The sequence below is a fragment of the Capra hircus genome, chromosome 16, assembly GCF_001704415.2.
Source record: "Capra hircus breed San Clemente chromosome 16, ASM170441v1, whole genome shotgun sequence".
Lineage (NCBI taxonomy): Eukaryota > Metazoa > Chordata > Mammalia > Artiodactyla > Bovidae > Capra > Capra hircus.
In genome coordinates this window covers 2,915,710-2,930,963 of record NC_030823.1, presented here as the reverse complement: position 1 = coordinate 2,930,963, position 15,254 = coordinate 2,915,710, and positions in this window count along the sequence as shown.

Sequence of the window (15,254 nt, the reverse complement as noted above, 5' to 3'; positions counted from 1 at the left end):
CTGTTTACAGCACTATATTTTATTATGATTATCTAGATATAAAAGTTTTTAATATGACTCCCAAGAAAGTGTCTGGCTTGGGAAAAAAAAAAAAAAGTTTTTTAAAAAGCTAATAAGAAAACAAACTGCTGGGAATTCCCTGGTGGCCTAGTGGTTGGGATTCCAGGCTTTCACTGCCATAGCCTGGGTCCAATCCCTGGTCAGCAAACCATATAGTGCAGTCAAATCAATAACAACAAAAATTGCAGGAAAGTGAGGACCAGTTAGCCAGACAGAAAAAAACAGCTTTTAACATAATTTGTAAGACCTTATGGCTATATTCATGTTTAGTTAAGTGGGGTTGACTAATATTGTCTAGTTCTTGGTTTGTTTGTTTTTTTAAGTTAAATGAAAATAGTCCCAAATAAGTAAAAAGTATGTCACATTTGGAGCACAGTAAAATTTCCTCATTTTGCACATTTGGGAACAAATTTCTTATTTTGAACATTACAGAAACTATTTTCTCTTAGATTCTATCAAGGGAATGTTGAACATGTAGGTAGAAATCATTGCTTTAAGCGAGCTCTAAGTTGTGGCCTGCCTGGGACGCACACGTGATTACCCGTCCTTGACTCTGCACTGTCACGGATGTGACTTTCAAGTACGTTACCTAACTTGTTGACTGCCTCACAAATTACTCTGAAAAGAAGCATATGTTTTGGGGTTTAGGACTTAGAAATGTGTGGGGAAAGGAACTAAATCAAATGTGGAATATTAATAGGATTTCAAGGCTAAAAATCAAACCAGCCTTCAATACAGGTTCAAGAAGGTGCAGTGGCGAGATGTCACCGTTGCCTGAGTTGTTCTCGGGGAGCCCCATGCCAAGCCTGGACCACAACCAGTGATCCTCTCCCCGGGGCCCCCATGCTGCAGAGGACAGACCAGCACAGCACATACCCACCCAACCTACACACTGTCTCTTGCTTCGCTTACCCTCCAGATTAGCTTTGTCCTGTGTCAGGGTCAAAGCTGACGGCCAGATTCCTCTGGGATATCCCAGGACATCGCTAGATTCTCCAACTCCCCCAACCAGGCACGACTGCCAGCCTGCCGTCTCCAATCAAGGCGGATGCTTATTTTTTGAGGTCAATAAGTAAGAGTCCTCGTGTCCACTTTTGGAAGGAGGTAACTTTTGGAAAACATGCTGAGGATGCTATATTCTTCTGAGAAGTCACCCTAGTTTCCTCTCGCAGCTTAGTTTTAAATAGAATAGCAAAGCACAAGCTCTAGATGTAGACATTGGTTTAAATCTTAGCTTTCTCAGTTCCTTTGTCCCCAACTGTCCCATCTGTAGAATGGAATGATAATGCCTTCTCTGTGGGGCCGTTCTGTGGGCACACAGAAGATTCAATAAGCAAACTTTTATTATGATGATATATAATGTTAATTGAAATGAGAAGAGAATTGCTCAGGACATAGAGTGTGGGATGCTACGAAGGAACTAGTGAACTGAGAAGCTGATGGGCCCAGGCCCACCCTGGATTCTGCTCTTTGGTGGGATGGTTGCAGTTGAGGTTGGACAAAGCTGGGCCATGAGGAGGGCCAGCCAGCTTCACAGGTCTCCGTGGAGTAAGAAAACTGTGACTCTGACCTGGCTTCATCCTCAGAAGCCCAGAAACTCAGTCCCATCCAGAAATCATCTTGGGGAGGCTAACCTATGCCCACAAGCTAACAGAGGCCTGTGCATGAGACTAGATGGTCGGTGGGCCCAACAGACATGTCCGCCTGGCCTGCAGAATCGCTGCCCGAAAGGAATTTACCCAGGAGAAAGGTGATCCGAAGGCACTTAGAGAGCCCGGAATCACAACAGAGAAGTTCGTTTTATCACGGAAAATACAGTAGCACCATGCCTTGCTAGTCAGCTGCCTGAGTCCTCCCTTCAGATCCTAGTTTCTGCCAGACAGAAGCCAGGGAGCTGTGAGCTCTTCTCTCAGTGTCTCCTTCGCGGCTGAGATCGACCAACTTCCCTTCAAACCCACACATTTCTCCTTTAGATTTGCTTGTACTCCAATCAGACGATCTCCTGCCTCAGAACTTCTCATGACATGTTGATTTTAGAGTTTACCTCTGGGAGGCCTAGGAAGAACACAGTATTTCCAAGCTCTTTGTGGAGGAATAGGAGGTTGTCAGTGGGTAATTAAGGATGGTCTATGTGTACAATAATCTCTGCCTTGCTCACCTCTTACAGAGTTGAAAAGACATAGAAAATTAAAATCATCTGTGTGAAGGGAATGCCTTTGTTAGAGATGTGACTTTCTCAGTGAAATGCTGACACACACTGTGTTCTCTTTTTAATTTTATTTACTTATTTTTGGCTGTCCTAGGTCTTCACTGGGGCTTCCCAGGTGTCTCGGTGGTAAAGAATCTGCCTGCCAAGCAGGAGATGCAGGTTCGATCCTCGCATCAGGAAGATCCCCTGGAGAAGGAAATGGCACTCCAGTGTTCTTGCCTGAGAAATCCCATGGATAGAGGATCCTGGTGGGCTACAGTCCATGGGGTCAAAAAGAGGCAGACATGACTTAGCAACTAAACAACATCAACAGGTCTTCGTAGATGCACAGGCTTTTCTCTAGTTGAGTCAAGTGGAAGCTACTCTCTAGTTGGGACGTGCAAGCTTCTCAGTTCAGTGGCGTCTCGTGTTGCAGAGCATGGGCTCTAGGAAGCCTGGGCTCAGTAGCTGTGCCTTCAGGACTTTAGAGTACAGGCTCAACAGCTGAAGCTCACAGGCTTAGTTTTTCCACGGCATGCAGTATCTGCCCAGATAAGGGATCAAACCTGTGTCTCCTGCATTGGCAGGAGAGTTATTCCCACTGAATGAAGCCCACATTCAGTTCTTTAAACCACACATTCTCCTCTACCCCTTTTCCTGTCTTCTCTCCCTGGTCTTTATTTGGAATGAATGGGAGGGTATCCATGGAAGAAGGCAAATGCGGTGGCAAAAGCTGTGAAAGCTGGGATTTGATGTTTCCCCCAGATACTCCCAGCTCAAAGCTAGCTGCACACTTGGGCACAAGCCTGCAGAGAAGTGACTGACACATTGGCCTTTGAGCCCGCCAGCCTCTCTCTAAAGGGTTTCCTAGGGCACCTTGCTGCAGAGCCTTCCGGTTGAATGCTTAGCTGGGTCACAGGGATCTCACCAAGCTACTTCCTGTGCCCAAAGCAACCACCAAAAAGCTACGATTACTTAAGTGAATCTGGAGTTTGGGGCTGAGGGACAGCTGTGGTCTGACCCTTCTCTTGCTCCATCCGCCTCATCCATGCTCCTGGGCCACTTGCTGTCTCACTTCATGTTACAAAGCATTTTTCCGCTCTCTCCCTAGCACAACAGTGAAGCTATGGAGATTATATAAACTCTCTCTCTCTCTTTTTTTTTTTTTCTTTTGGCTGCACCTCGCAGCTTGCGGGATTTTTGTTCCCCAACCAGGGGTTGAACCCTGGCCACGGCAATGAAAGCCCCAAGTTCTAACCACTGGACAACCAGGAAATTCCCTAAACTCTGTCTTCTATTTGAAGTCAAACCCCCAAGTTGTTAGACAATTTCCAGGCGCTGCGTTACTTCTTTAATAAATATCAATATTTATTGAATTCACGCAGTAGATGTCACCAACCTGAAATGAATGATGCAATAAGCTGTACGCTATGTCCCTCATGTAGCGCTCTTGCCAAAAACGCTTTTCCAGATCTATTCTTGAGAAAATAATCAGATAGTCTAGAATGTAGGTCAACAACCCAGACTCTCTACAATAAAACTCTTTTAAAATGGGAATTTGCTGTATGGCTCAGGAAACTCAAACAGGGCTCTGTATCAACCTAGAGAGGGGTGGGGTGTGGAGGGAGATGGGGGGGAGGTTCAAAAGGGAGGGAATATATGTATACCTATGGCTGATTCATGTTGAGGTTTGACAGAAAACAACAAAATTCTGTAAAGCAGTTATCCTTCAATAAAAAAATAAAGTTTAGAAAAGGAAAAAAATAAAGGCAAAGATATTAGAAAAAAAAGAAAGAAACTCAGTGTTACAAAAAAAAAAGACAGGGAATTGTAGATTGAAGCTATTCAACAGAACTGTCAGTGATAAGAAAAATACTCCATGTCTGAGCTGTTCAATATAGTAGCCACTATCCCATGTGAACACTTGAAATGTGGCCAGTGTGACTGGTGAGCTGAATTTTAAATTTATTTAATTTTAACTCATTTGAATATAAATATTCACACATGGATACTGGCTCCTATATTGAACACAGCATGAAAGGAAAAGTGTTAGTTGCTAAGACATGTCCAACTCTGTGACCGCATGGACTGTAGCCTGCCAGGCCTCTCTGTATATAGGATTCTCCAGGCCAGAATACTGGAGTGGGTTGCCATTTCCTTCTCTAGGGAATCTTCCCACCCCAGGGATTGAACCTGGGTCTCCCCACTGCAGGCAGACTCTTTACTGTCTGAACCATCAGGGAAGCCCCTAGGATACAGCGTAGTTCTACATTAAAACAAAACAAAAAAAACACTAAAGAAATAAAACAACCAAATGCAATGCATGAATTTTTATTGTATTCTGGATCAGAGTAGGGGAAATGAGAAAAAAAAATATTTCAAAGGATATAGATACATGTAAATTGTTTATGATATTATTGAGCTAAGGTTTTGTTAGGTATGATAATGGTATTGTTACCAAGTCCAAGCTCCTATTGCTCACCCCACAACAAGCCAATAAATGGAAAGCTGATTTTGGGGGCAAGGAATCACAACTTTATTTTGAAAGTCAGCTGATCAAGCAGATGGTGGACTAATGTTCCAGAGAACCGTTTTACCTAGTTAAAATCAAGGCTACTTTTATATCAAAGATGGAGTGACTGTGGTGAGTTGTTACAAACATTCTGGTGTTAGAATCCTTTTTTCTTGCAGCTGTCCGCATAGGTCAAGTCATGATTCTCCTATAAACTTCTAACAAGACAAATGTTATTCTCTGTTCTACAATGTTTTATTTCTTTACAAATGGAAAAGTATTATACCTTTAAAGGTCAGAGCTTTGAGAATGAGTTATACTGTGTATTTCAGGAGACAGGCAACATTCTTAACTTGTAACAAAATCAATAGAATTCAAAGTTTAAGGTAAAAGAAACAGGTCTAATATGGAGTCACATTTACCCTGAAGAAACACAAGCTGGAATCAACATTGCCGGGAGAAATATCAATAACCTCAGATATGCAGATGACACCATCCTTATGGCAGAAAGTGAAGTTAAAGAGCCTCTTGATGAAAGTGAAAGAGGAGAGTGAAAAAGTTGGTTTAAAGCTCAACATTCAGAAAACGAAGATCATGGCATCTGGTCCCAACACTTCATGGGAAATAGATGGGGAAACAGTGGAAACAGTGTCAGACTTTATTTTTGGGGGCTCCAAAATCACTGCAGATGGTGATTGCAGCCATGAAATTAAAAGATGCTTACTCCTTGGAAGAAAAGTTATGATCAACCTAGATAGCATATTCAAAAGCAGAGACATTACTTTGCCAGCAAAGGTCCATCTAGTCAAGGCTATGATTTTTCCTGTGGTCATGTATGGATGTGAGAGTTGGACTGGGAAGAAAGCTGAGTGCCGAAGAATTGATGCTTTTGAACTGTGGTGTTGGAGAAGACTTTTGAGAGTCCCTTGGATTGCAAGGAGATCCAACCAGTCCATTCTGAAGGAGATCAGCCCTGGGATTTCTTTGGAAGGAATGATGGTAAAGCTGAAACTCCAGTACTTTGGCCACCTCATGCGAAGAGTTGACTCATTGGAAAAGACTCTGATGCTGGGCGGGATTGGGGGCAGGAGGAGAAGGGGACGACAGGGGATGAGATGGCTGGATGGCATCACTGACTCGATGGGCGTGAATCTGAGTGAACTGCGGGAGTTGGTGATGGACAGGGAGGCCTGGCGTGCTGCGATTCATGGGGTCGCAAAGAGTTGGACACCACTGAGCGACTGAACTGAACTGAACTGATTACAATATTTGGGTTTTATAAGAGAATCTAATTATTAGATCCTGTGTACTGAAGTGTGTAGGGATGAACCGTGTGCTCCTTAGTTTCGAGTGGTTTGATACATACATGTACACAAAGAGACAAAGCAGATGAGGCAAAATGTCAGTCATCGAAAATTCAGTTTTAGGGCATATTGACATACATTATACTCTTTAACACTTCAATGGGCTTGAAAAATTTTTAAATAAAAAATGGGAAGTACAAAGGAAAGAGGCAAGCACCCACTGGAACTGTGACAGGATCAGAGCAAGGCTGACCACTTTCCCCAGCTTCCAAAGAGCTGTGTTCCAAATACGTACATGCAAATTCACGTTCGGCACTCTGCATGTACTTTCTCTCTCTCCTTTATTTATAACTGTCTCTCTGGGAAACTGCAACTACTATTAAAGAAATGCAATACCCCTATTCCCACCAAAAGAATTGTCTCTCCTTTGATAGAAACTCTGTAAGCTGGGGAGACACCAGGAACTTGCTAATCTTCCATCTTAAATCTTCATACTTCAGATCTGGCAAACTTACAGTAGCTCCTCTTACAGACAACCAGGGTCAAAGCCCAATTTTTGTATTTGACACTCTTGTTTACTTTGCAATGTACTGTTTGTATATATGTTAAATAATTTTATATTGGTCAGTTAAGAGACCACAGTTCAGTTCAGTTCAGTTCAGTCGCTCAGTGGTGTCCGACTCTTTGTGACCCCGTGAATCGCAGCACGCCAGGCCTCCCTGTCCATCACCAACTCCCAGAGTTCACCCAAACTTATGTCCATCGAGTCGGTGATGCCATCCAGCCATCTCATCCTCTGTCGTCCCCTTCTCCTCCTGCCCCCAATCCCTCCCAGCATCAGAGTCTTTTCCAATCAGTCAACTCTTCACATGAGGTGGCCAAAGTATTGGAATTTCAGCTTCAACATCAGTCCTTCCAATGAACACCCAGGACTGATCTCTTTTAGGATGGATTGGTTGGATCTCCTTGCAGTCCAAGGGACTCTCAAGAGTCTTCTCCAACACCACAGTTCAAAAGCATCAATTCTTCGGCACTCAGCTTTCTTCACAGTCCAACTCTCACATCCATACATGACCACAGGAAAAACCATAGCTTTGACTAGATGGACCTTTTCTGGCAAAGTAATATCTCTGCTTTTTAATATGCTGTCTAGGTTGATCATAACTTTCCTTCCAAGGAGTAAGCATCTTTTAATTTAGTGGCAGCAATCACCATCTGCAGTGATTTTGGAGCCCCCCAAAATAAAGTCAGCCACTGTTTCCACTGTTTCCCCATCTATTTCTCATGAAGTGATGGGACCAGATGCCATGATCTTGGTTTTCTGAATGTTGAGCTTTAAGCCAACTTTTTCACTCTCCTCTTTCACTTTCATCAAGAGGCTTTTGAGTTCCTCTTCACTTTCTGCCATAAGGGTGGTGTCATCTGTATATCTGAGGTTATTGATATTTCTCCCAGCAATCTTGATTTCAGCTTATGCTTCCTCCAGCCCAGCGTTTCTCATGATGTACTCTGCATATAGGTTAAATAAGCAGGGTGACAATATCCAGCCTTGATGTATTCTTTTTCCTATTTGGAACCAGTCTGCAGGTCAAACCAATTGTAAATGCTCCAGGTGATGAACAAGGACTACAATAATAAGGATATTGTATAATATAGGAAATACAATAATAAGGAAATATTGCTAAATGGGTTGATACTTAAGTCATGCCTCAAAGCAGCATTTCCCAAAGTGGATCTGATCTAGGCATCACCTTAGTACTTAACAAAAAGGCAGATTTCCCTGGGTCCTACCCAAGGCCTGCAGAGTCAGAATGTTCATATTTAACAAGCACCCCCCAACGATTTTAATGTACACTGAAGTTTGAGAACATAAAGTGTGGTAAGAGTTAGGTGTATGAAAAGAAGCCTGAGAGGTATCCTGATAGGTGAAGAACCCGAAGCAAATAGACAAAGTCAAAATTTAAATTGGTGACTTCCCTGGTGGTACAGTGGATAGTAATCTGCCTGCCAAGACAGGGGCACAGGTTCAATCCCTGTCTGGGAAGATTCCGCACGCCGTGGAGCTCTAGAGCCTGGGAGCCGCAACGACTGAGCCATGTGCCGCAGCTACTGAAGGCTGGGTGCCCTGGAGCCCCTGCTCCACGAGAAGAGAAGCCAGTGCAATGAGAAGCCTGCACATCGCGACTCTCGAGAGTAGCCCCCACCCGCCCCAACAATAGAAGAGCCCACACGCAGCAGTGAAGACCCAGCATAGTCAAAGCCAATCAGTTCCAAAAAATATGTCCTGGGAGGGGATGCTAGAGCTTAATAACTGTGCTCAGAATTGTAGAATTGGCTATATCCCATCAAATCCTCCCCTGCCTTAAAAAAAAGAAAGAAAGAAAGAAAGAAAGAAATTGGGATTTTAAAGAGTAGAAGGAGCATCACCTTTCAGAGGGGAACAATTCCCATTTGAGATCAGGTGAGACAGATTTGTTAGGTAGGGTGGGACCAGTGTACAGAAAGCTTCTGACACCAGTCAGGGATGTGGGCCTCTTTTTGAACAGTTGGTAAATAATGAAGGAACAAATCACAACAAACTGTGGAAAATTTTTCAAGAGATGAGAATACCAGACCACCTCACCTGCCTCCTGAGAAATCTGTATGTAGGTCAAGAAGCAACAGTTAGAACTGGGCATGAAACAACGGACTGGTTCCAAATTGAGAAAGGAGTACATCAAGGCTGTATATTGTCATCCTGCTTATTTAACTTCTAAGCAGAGTACATCATGCAAAATGCTGGGCTGGATGAAGCACAAACTGCAGTCAAGATTTCTGAGAAAAATATCAATAACTTCAGACATGCAGATGACACCACCCTTATGGCAGAAAGTGAAGAAGAACTAAAAAGCCTCTTGATGAAAGTGAAAGAGGAGAGTGAAAAGGTTGGCTTAAAACTCAACATTCAAAAAACGAAGATCATGGCACCCAGTCCCATCATGGTAAATAGATGGAGAAACAATGGAAACAGTGACAAACTTTATTTTCTTGGGCTCCAAAATCACTGCAGATGCCATGAAATTAAAAGCTCCTTGGAAGAAAAGCTATGATAAACCTAGAAAGCATATTAAAAAGCAGAGACATTACTAAGCCAACAAAGGTCCATCTAGTCAAAGCTATGGTTTTTCCAGTAGTCACATATGGATGTGAGAGTTGGACCATAAAGAAAGCTGAGTGCCGATGAATTCATACTTTTGAACTATGGTGTTGGAGAAGATTCTTGAGAGTCCCTTGGACTGCAAGGAGATTAAACCAGTCAATCCTAAAGGAAATCAACCCTGAATATTCACTGAAAGGACTGATGCTGAAGCTGAAGTTCCAATACTTTGGCCACCTGATGTAAAGAACTGACTCACAGGAAAAGACCCTGACTGAAGGCAGGAGGAGAAGGGTACAACAGAGGATGAGATGGTTGGATGGCATCACTGACTCAAAGGACATGAGTGTGAGCAAGCTCTGGGAGTTGGTGATGGACAGGGATGTCTGGCATGCTGCAGTCCATGGGGTCACAAAGAATCAGACACGACTGAGTGACTGAACTGAATAAAGTTTTAGAAAAATCAACCTGGCTGGCTGTATAGGATGCACTGAAGACTTTAAAATCTAAACTGATTTTTAAACTAAAATCAGGGAGACCAATAAACAGGTTTTTGAAGGTGATCCAGGAGTGAGTAATGAAACAGCACTGGATACAACTGTAAAGGATGAGTGGAAGAAATATCTTCGAAGGAAGGACCAATAGGATGTGGTGACTGATTTTTTAAAAGAGAGGGGCTACACTGTCATGTGTAAAATAGACAGCTAGCGGGAAGCTGCCGTATAACACAGGGAGCCCAGCCTGCTGCAGTGACAAACTAGAGAAGGGGGATGGGCGGTAGGATGGAGGTTCAAGAGGGAGGGAATATAATACATAATTACGGCTAATTCGAGTTGTTGTACGGCAGGAGCCAACACAACACTGTAAAGCAATTACTCTCCAATTAAAAATGAATTTTAAAAATCTTAAAAATAAAAGAGAGGGGCTTCAGAGGAATGTGTGTAAGAGGAAATATTAATAATGCTCAAGGTCCATAGACACCGTACTCTACATAAAACAGATAGTTAATAAGCGCTTACTGTATAGCACAGGAAACTCTCCTCAATACTCTGCAATGGTTTATATGGGGAAAAAAAATCTAAAAAAGAGTGGATATATGTGAGTATATAACTGATTCACTCTGCTGTGTACCTAAAACTAACACGACACTGTAAATCAACTTTACTTCAATAAAAATGTAAAAAAGAAAAGCAAAAAAGTGTGGAAATTCTACTAACAAAAACAAAAATTTAACAACATATTTTTAAAATTGGCTAAGGAGTCGAATAGATTTTTCTCCAAAGAAGACATACAGATGGCAAAAATATATATATGAAAAAGTGATCAATAACTCTAATCATTAGGGAAATACAAATCAAAACCACAATGAAGTATCACTTTGCATTTGTCAGGATGGCTATTATTTTTTTAAGAAAGAGAGAGAAAGAGAGAAACGATCGGTGTTAGTAAGGATGTGGAGAAATTGAAACTCTTGTACACTTTTGGTAGGAAAGTAAACGCTGTAGCCGTTATGGAAAACAGCATGGAGTTTCCTGAAAAAATTAAAAATAGAACTATCATATGATCCATGATCCCACTTCTGGAAATTTATCCGAGAGAACTGAAATCAGGATCTCAAAGAGATGTTAGTAGTCCCATGTTCATCGCAGCACCACTTACAATAGCCAAGATAAGGAAGCAACTTATATGTCCATCAAAATATGAATTTTTTAAAATTGTGTATGCAATGGTGAAAAACCGAAATCATTTCCTCTAAGATCAGGAACAAGACAAGGGTGCCTACTCTCACCAATATTATTCAACATAGTCTTAGAAGTCCCAGCACGGCAGTCAGAGAAGAAAAAGAGATAATAGGAATCCAAATTGGCAAAGAAGTAAAATTGTCACTGTTTGCAGATGACATGATACTAAACATAGAAAATCCTAAAGATGCCACCAGAAAACTATTGGAGCTGATCAATGAATTTAGTAAAATCACAGGATACAAAGTCAATACACAAAAATCTCTTGTATTCTTATACACTAACAATGAAAGACCAGAAAGAGAAATTAAGGAAACTATCCCATTCACCACTGCAACAAAAAGAATAAAATACCAAGGAATAAACCTAGGTAAAAACATAGGAGGTAAAAGACCTGTATGAAGAAAACTATGACACTGATGGAAGAAATCAGTGATGACACAAATAGATGGAGAGATACACCATGTTCTTGGACTAGAAGGATCAATATTGTGAGTGATTATCCAAAGCAATCTACAGATTCAATGTTGCTGCTGCTAAGTCACTTCAGTCGTGTCCGACTCTGTGCAACCCCATAGACGGCAGCCCACCAGGCTCCCCCGTCCCTAGGATTCTCTAGGCAAGAACACTGGAGTGGGTTGCCATTTCCTTCTCCAATGCATGAAAGACAAAAGTGAAAGTGAAGTCGCTCAGTCATGCAAGAGTACTGGAGTGGGGTGCCATTGCCTTCTCCGATAGATTCAATGTAATCCCTATCAAATTACCAACAGCACTTTTCACAGAATTAGAACAAAACATTTTACAATTTGTATGGAAGCACAAAAGACCCCAAATAACAAAAGTAATCTTGAGAAAAAAAAAAAAAAAACACCACAGAGCTGGAGAAAGCAGGCTCCTTGATTTAAAGCTATTCTACTGGCGACAGTCATCAAGGCAGTACGGTACTGGCATAGAAACAGAAGTATAAATCAGTGGAGCAGGACAGAAACCCAGAGATACATACACCCACTTATGGTCACCTGATGTCTGACAAAGGAAGCCAGAATATACAGTGGAGCAAAGACAGCCTCTTTCATAAATGGTGCTGGGTAAACTGGACAGCTACATTACATGAATGAAATTAGAACACCCCCTAATACCAAACACAAATATAAACTCAGAATAGACTAAAGATCTAAATGTAAGGCCAGACTCTATAAAACTCTTACAGGAAAACATAGAGCGCTCTTTGACATATATTACAGCAAGATCTTTTCTTGACACATCTCCTAGAGTAATGAGACTAAAAACAAAAATAAACAAATGGGACCTAATTAAATTTAAAAGCTTTTGCACAGCAAAGGAAACCATAAACAAGATGGAAAGACAGCCCTCAGAATGGGATAAAATATTTGCAAATGAAGTAACTGACAAAGGATCAATTTCCAAAATATACAAGCAGCTCATGCAGCTCAATAGCAAAGCAAACAAACAGTCCAATCAGAAAATGGCCATTTCTCCAAAGAAAACATAAAGATGGCCAACAAGCACATGAAAAAATGTTCAATATCACTAATGATTAGAGAAATACAAATGAAAACTACAATGAGATATCACTTTATACTGGTCAGAATGGCTATCACCACAAAATCTACAAACAATAAATACTGGAGAGGGTGTGGAGAAAAAAGAACCCTCTTGCACTATTGGTGGGAATGTAAATTGATACAGTCACTCTGGAGGACAGTTTGGAGATTCCTTAAAAAACTGAAAACAGAACTACCACATGACCCAGCAATCCCACTACTGGGCATATACCCAGAGAAAACCGTAATTCAAAAAGACATGCACCCCAATGTTCACTGTAGCACTATTTACAACAGCCAAGACATGCAAGCAATCTAAATGTCCATCAACAAAAAATGGATAAAGAAGATGTAATCATATATATATATGTCAGTTCAGTTCAGTCACTCAGTCATGTTTGACTCTTTGTGACCCCATGGATTACAGCACGCCAGGCTTCCCTGTCCATCACCAACTCCTGGAGCTTGTTCAAACTCATGTCCATCTAGTCGGTGATGCCATCCATCCATCTCATCCTCTGTCGTCCCCTTCTCCTGCCCTCAATCTTTCCCAGCATCAGGGTCTTTTCCAGTGAGTCAGCTCTTCACATCAGGTGGCTGAAGTATGAGAGTTTTAGCTTCAACATCAGTCCTTCCAATGAACACCGAGGACTGATATCCTTCAGAATGGACTGGTTGGATCTCCTTGCAGTCCAAGGGACTCTCAAAAGTCTTCTCCAACACCACAGTTCAAAAGCATCAATTCACTGGCACTCAGCTTTCTTTATAGTCCAACTCTAACATCCACATGTGACTACTGGAAAAACCATAACTTTGACTCAACAGACCTTTGTTGGCAAAGTTATGTCTTGGCTTTTTAATATGCTATCTAGGTTGGTCATAGCTTTTTTTCCAAGGAGCAAGCATCTTTTAATTTCATGGCTGCAGTCACCATCTGCAGTGATTTTGGAGCCCAAGAAAATAAAGTCTGACACTGTTTCCACTGTTTCCCTAACTATTTCCCATGAAGTGATGGGGCCAGATGCCATGATCTTAGTTTTTTGAATGCTGACTTTTAAGCCAATTTTTTCACTCTCTTCTTTCACTTTCATCAAGAGGCTCTTTAGTTCTTTTCCACTTTCTGCCATAAGGGTGGTGACATCTGCATATCTGAGGTTATTGATATTTCTCCCAGCAATCTGGATTCCAGCCTGTGCTTCATCCAGCCCAGCATTTTGCATGATGTACTCTGCATAGAAGTTAAATAAGCAGGGTGACAATATACAGCCTTGATATACTCCTTTACCAATTTGGAACCAGTCTGTTGTTCCATGTCCAATTCTAACTGTTGCTTCTTGACCTGCATATAGATTTCTCAGGAGGCAGGTGAGGTGCTCTGATATTCCCATCTCTTGAAGAATTTTCCACAGTTTTTTGTGATCTACACAGTCAAAGGCTTTGGCATAGCCAATAAAGCAGAAGTAGATGTTTTTCAGGAACTCTCTTGCTTTTTCCATGATCCAGTGGATGTTGGCAATTTGATCTCTGGTTCCTCTGCCTTTTCTAAATCCAGCTTGAACATCTGAAAGTTCATGGTTCATGTACTATTGAAGCCTGGCTAGAAGAATTTTGAGCATTACTTTGCTAGTCTGTGAGATGACTGCAACTGTGCAGTAGTTTGAACATTTTTTGGCATTTCCAAAGAATACATATGTGTGTATATATGTGTATGTGTGTTTGTATACATACACACGCAATGGAATACTACCCAGCCATAAAAAGGAATGAAACTGAGTCACTTTTAGAGATGTGGATGGACTTATTATAGACTGTTATACAGAGTGAAATAAGTCAGACAGAGGAAAACAAATTGGAGAAGACTCTTGAGAGTCCCTTGGACTGCAAGGAGATCCAACCAGTCCATCCTAAAGGAAATCAGTCCTGGGTGTTCATCAGAAGGACTAATGTTGAAGCTGAAGTGCCAATACTTTGGCCACCTGATGCGAACAGCTGACTCATTTGAAAAGACCCTGATGCTGGGAAAGATTGAAGGCAGGAGGAGAAGGGGACAACAGAGGATGAGATGGATGGATGGCATCATCGACTCGATGGACCTGGGTTTGGATGGACTCCGAGAGTTGGTGATGGACAGGGAGGCGTGGCATGCTGCAGTTCATGAGGTCACAAAGAGTCGAACATGACTGAGTGACTGAACTGAAAACATATGTAAATCTAAAAAAATTGGTATAGATGATCTTATTTATGAAGCAGTAATAGAGACACAGATGTAGAAAACAAATCCATGGATACCAAGGAGGAAAGGGGAGATGGATGAACTGGGAGATCGGGATTGACATATATATACTACTGATACTATGTATAAAACAGATAACTAGTGAGAACCTTCTGTGCTGCACAGGGAGTTTTACTGAACATTCTGTAGTGACCTACATGTGCAAGAATTACAAAAAAGAGGAGATACATGTATACGCATAACGGATTCTTTTGCTGCACAATAGAGATCTACATAGCAGTGTAAAGCATCTCTACTCCAATAAAAATTTTAAAATAAAATTAAAAGTTGTATATGCATACAATGTAATATTATTTGGCCATTAAAAACAAGGAAATTCTGCAATACATTGCAACATGGATGAACCTTAAAGATATTAGTTACGCTAAGTGAAATATCCAAGAAAGAAAATCTACTGCATGATTTCACCTATACAGTTAAATTTACAGAAATAAAGAATGGACTAAATAGTGGT